We start from the raw sequence: 5,834 nt of genomic DNA, 5'->3' as shown, positions 1-5,834 counted from the left end.
ATCAAATGTATTTATGCCAGAAATACAATATGTATATATAATTTTTCTATTTAGTAACTTTCGGAATAATAATCATTACCACAATGATTCAACTGTCAAAATCCAAACTGTGGGTAAAAGCTTTAGAATAAAATTTCCCAGTTTGATGAAGTAATAAATTGAGAATTAACACAAAAGATAGATAGGGAGAATATATGATAGAAAAGAAGGGAGAACCTGTAGAGTAAAAGAGATTTAGGGATCCATGTACAAATCACAATATCTAAGTCTTTTGGGGCCCTTGTTTAAATACATTTTAAACATGGCATTTGAAAATCAATTTAATTGAGACTGTGATCGATATTTGATACTAATGAGTTATTACTAATTTCAGATGTGATAAGATTACATTTTTATTTTCAGAGATATATACTAAAACATTAATGAATGAAGTAATATGGTAGCTGGGATTTTCTTAAAAATAATGTAAAAAAGGGTGTGGACAAACAAGATTGCCATGAGTTGATAAATGGTGAAACTGCAAACGGATATGTTTGAATTCATTGTATTATTCTGTCTTTCTTGTAATATGTATGAAACTTGTCATAACCATTCACTTGACAGTCAGGACAGAAATATTAAAGTAGCAGTCAAATTAAAGTCATAGTATACATCTTTTCATTTGAGATTCTTAAACATTTGCATATATTAAGTTTATATTCAGAAATAGCGCTCCACACATACTTAACTCTGTGTGTTTAGTTGTTTCCCTCTTTAACTATTTAGAAAGAGGGCAGCAGCAGTTTTATTTTTGTTTTTTGTATATTCGGCATCTGGTAAAACTTATGGTACATGGAGAGTTTCCACCAAATGTTTGTTAAATAAATGGTTAATATTTTAAATATTAGTCTCATAAGTAATCTGAAGACTTCTGATAGTGAATTTGCCATTTGAAAGACACATGCATACGGTCAACATGCGAACTGAAGGGTTAAAGCAAAAGAAAGTTAAGCAGTTATCAACCTAAAACCTAGATTTTTCTTAACATTTCTGGTGCTATGTTAACTATCTCATCTCCTAACAAATGAATGTCTGATAGTTTTTCTGTTTTCACTGTTACCTTTTTCTTTGGAAATTACTCATATGAAATTTTATGTTCCTTAATTGTGATGGAAAGTAACCCTATTTTATTTTTAAGAAATCACTGGATTCTTGCAATAATCAGAAGTTGAGAATAAGGACTGATTATTACTTTTTCTAATGCCCAACTTATTCCTTGTTTGTTCTTTCTGCAATGCAACTCTCAGGGCAGATTGGAACTCTAATTAGGGGTCTAGCTTCTCTTTGATGTTGACGGCAACTCTTATTAGTATTAATGTATATGGAAGAGAGAATGGTCTTTAAATAATTTAAAAACAGCTTTGTGTATTATGAATACAGACATATAAAAGATTTAATGATGTGACTTTTACATATTTATACTATGTGCACATAAACACACACTCCATGTATTGTATATAACTATGTCTTGGGGACTAAATGAAGCTCATAAAATCTTGCCATTAATTATGTTGACAGAGGGAATATCCTTTTGTATTTATTCATTCGTTCCTAGAAATGGCTGCAGCTTCTCTTAACAATGATCTGCCTGATTTTCAAACCTCGTCTCTTCAAAGAACCGTAGCTTACATTTCCCTAAGTTGAAGAACTCACGTTTCACAGCCATGGCAAATCGCAAAAGGAGATGCCTCAGCTTATGTCTTTATATGTCAGGCGTATGAGAGTACAGATTTCTTAGTAAAAAATGTTTCACAATAGTTGACATTTTCTTTTTTGTGTGTGTATGTTTCTTTCATAAATATTGTGAGCCATAGCTGTAATCCTTCTTTGGGCACAAGTGACCTACAGTGTGATTACTGTATTGTATTTGTAAGTCCTAAGTGGTGCTTGACATGGCAGTAAGAATAGCTTGTCTGTGTCTTCCACAGTGAGAGGCACCAGGGTTTTGTTGGTCAGAAGGTGTATTTTTATTATGACATAGTTTCTGTATTTGAATGGGCCAGTTATATTTAACCCACACACTTTGGCTTTATCTGTGGATTGCTGAACACCTAAATTGTATCTTAAAGAAACTTACAAAACTAAAGAAAAAGAGGAAGGAAATAATGCTAAGTACATTTTCTTTAAGGATCACAGAAAGAAAAGTAGGAACAAAATTCTTCTAGGGCTTAATCCTATTGGTTTAGATTTAAGACTAGACCATTTCAAATTTCCTATATGCATAAATAATTTTTTTTTTTCCTTTAGAAAACTCTGCCCCTGAAAAGCAGCCCTGAAATGGTCTCAGTAAAGCCCCCTTTGAAGGACTCTCTGCACAGGTCAAGGAATAAACAATGCCAAGGGGCAAGGTCTTTGTTATGCATGAAGCCGCTGGCCATTTCAGAGCAGCTCTGGGTGTCAGGGAACCTAGTTGATGACAGATGGTGTGACTGTCCTTGCAAATTTTTCACCTTAAAATGACAGCCTATGTGGAAATACCCTGTAATCACTGGGGAAAGATACTCTAAAAGCCCCTTGATAATTACATAAAGGAAAACAGTTTTTATTTCAGGTATAGTCCTGAGTTCTTTTGATATTTAAGAAAGCTTGGGTTTTTGTAATGAAGAAAGGGAAAGAAAAAAAAAGTCTCATTTCAAAGGGTAGTGTTTCCACACAAAGCAATAAATGGCAAAAAAAAAAAAAAAAGATAATCAATATCTTTTCAGATTCTGTCTTTTAAGTGCATATATTGTTTGGTTTGCTGCACTTCAAGTCTGTTAACCATCTACTGTGCTCTGAAAGACAGTTTTTTGCTAACTTACATTACTGCAAAGGCCAGCTGAAATGGCTAGGGAGATTTCCGAGGTATATCCTAGGCCAGATACGTAGTATAAAACTAAACAATTTCTTTAAGCAGCTTATTTTAAAAATTATAGCCAATATATAATTAAAAGATTAAAAAATCCATTTCTCTTTTTTTTTTTAAAATTTGTTGTCACTGAATCTACAAAGGAAGATAAAGATGGAGGGAATTATGTAACTTCCAACAACATTCTCTGCGTCTTTTAAAAGTTTTAATTATGCATGTTTCTTTAAAATCGTTAAGGGAAGATTGTTAAAATTCAGAGTGGCAGTGAGTGGTTTACAGCTTATACACTCTATAGATTTCCAGTGGCAGTCAGTATCATAAAATTAAGACATATTAAAAAAAACTGCTTGCTTAATTCTGAATGCAAACATTGTTTTAGGTTGATTTTAATGAGAAAATCATAGCTGTCATTTCTTCTTCACATTCAGCTTCTTGTACTGTAATTTGCTCAAATAATACAATGTGGTTGCAAAATGTATGTCAAGGAGTGGAATGAGTTCACAGCAAAAGAATCAATAGTTCATTATTTTTTGATTCAATTATTTGTGCATTCCTTGGTAACTTCATTAAAACTAGAAAACTGAAAATTAAAACAATATTGGGATCAATCCATGAAATTGTTGGTTTATATCCTTAAATGAGATTTTACTTAAGTTCCATGTAAGAAGAATATTAATTTTCTCTCTTTATAATATAGAAGACAGTAGCACTGACTAAGAGAGGTGCATTGTTGATGGGATGAGTGGTTTCCTTACTTATCCCAGGTTGGCCAATTTTATAAATTATTTTCTGCTGTTGTTCATTAGTCACCTCCATCATAAATCCCTGTAATAAATGAAGTCTCCTGTGGTTTTACTATTATAATTATGTTTCTGAGATATGGATGGAGTTCAGTTATGTTTCACAGGTTACCATTATTTTAGAAAATGTACACATGGTGGGGTCAATAAATTTGGGATATTTGCCTTTGATTGGCAACTCTATTAAAAAAATGTAAAGGGAGAAATAAAGAGAAAAAAGGGAAGGTGTGAAGAAGAAAGGAGAGGAGAGAGGTTGAGGGTCAAGAAAAGAAGAGGAAGAAAAAGAAAATGCTCTCCTGTAGACATGGCCAGTTCCACTGACTGTATTGGCATTCTGCAGTAGCTGTTCTCTCTTAAGATTTTGTAGTGTGGTCACTTGCAATATTTTAAAAAGAGAATAAAATACCGTATTATATAATTGCCTCTATATAGCTCAAAAATTATCTTCAGAAAGGGTCACTTTATCTTTTTATCCCTATCTGGAAAACTGCCCTCAAGTAACAAACAAACAAAAAAAGCATCAAGAGCCCCAGTTTCTGTTCAGGCTAATCTTGCAGTCTGCAACTCATCCCTCATTGATTAGGCGCACTCTTGTTACCTTTCTTAACATTCTTCAACTTCTCTATCCAGATCTTAGATTTTAGCGTATAATTTCACTTGCAATTAATCAACCATTTGTGGTAGAGTTTATTTATTTATCTCTTCATTAGAAACCAATAGAAAGTGAGACAGAGAGAGAGGCACCCCCAAGAGAGTCCTCACTATGTCATCCACCTCCAGCCTCAACCAGCCATGACCACGGGTGCACATGCCCTGTGTGCACAGGGAGGGCTTAGGGTGCAAACCCACCTTTGCATGTAGGTCCAGAACTGCAGAGCACTGTGTTACTGTTTTGCCCTGGGCTGGCTTCATCATTCTTACTGTATTCAAAAGCTGCTCTGAAATTTGCTAAGTTTGAGGTATGCTATTCAGATGAGTATAGATAGATTCTTGCATGTAGTACTTCTCAGAATCCTTCATATGCTAAAGTAAACTATAGCTTCAGAACTAGAGCTGTAGCATGAATATTGAGCTCTTTCCTCCCGTTCTGGAAAAGTGGTCCACAAGACACTTTGGAGAGGAATTCTGACATGTCTCAGATGTCCCTGCAGTCTCACCACTGACGTCAGCAGAGAAGAGTTTAACAGAGTGGTGGAGAGAAGCTTTGTCCTAGTCCAGGTTGAAAACCCAGCCCAACTGCACTCTCTAAAAGAACATCTTGGGCTAGCCTCATAGCCTAGTAGTTAATGGAGCTGAATCCCATGTCCTACCATGGTTCAAGTCCTGGCCCGGGCAGCTTGAAAAATACGCTGCTGCATGTGTATGTTTGCTAAAAATCCCAACAGGGTGGAGAAAAGGAGGTGATGGGGTTGAGAGGTGATTACAACCTGTTGGATAGGGAGATAGGGAGTGCTTTCTCTCTCTCCTTTCTCTATCTCTCTCTAGTAAACACATGCATTCTCTGGCGACTGGGAAAAAAAAAAAAAAGAACATCTCATACACGGAAGGAACAAGTATTTGCTAGGTAAGACAAAGCACCAACATAGTCCCCCCAGTCATTTACTCTCGCTGGGCCTAGGTATTCTCATCTATAAGATCAGCTAACTCTGTTGGGCTTAATTTATAGGATTATAAAGATGAAATTACGATTGTAAAAGTACTTTAAAATGGCAAAGTGCAATAGCAACCTAAGAGATTACTATTTTTTAATGCACTCACCAAGTGGAAAAGCTCAGCATCTATGTTCACAAGTTTATGAGTTAATTTTGCAGTTTCCAAGATGTGTAAGCTTGAGTGAACTGTGTGACCTCTTTGAGCCCTAATTTCTTCATCTATACAGTGGGGACAATCATGTCTACCTCCATACCTTGCTGAGAAAATCAAATGAATCCTTTCTAAGGCTTAAATTAAGCAAATGTAATATATACAATGATCATATTAGGGTTTCCCATCAAGAAATGTTTTTGTTGGGTCTGTAAATCCCTGGGACTCAAGAAGATACTTAGTGTCTTCTCAGCAGCCTCAGGACATCAGTCTCACTGGATTTATCAAAAAAACCTAAAGAAGTAATAGTCTCAGGATGAGGAGCTAAGACATTAGATGTAGGG

Source organism: Tupaia chinensis, unplaced genomic scaffold (genome assembly GCF_000334495.1).
Source record: "Tupaia chinensis unplaced genomic scaffold, TupChi_1.0 Scaffold000288_1, whole genome shotgun sequence".
NCBI lineage: Eukaryota > Metazoa > Chordata > Mammalia > Scandentia > Tupaiidae > Tupaia > Tupaia belangeri.
The sequence above is the reverse complement of the archived record's forward strand: the minus strand, read 5'-3'. Positions refer to the sequence as shown.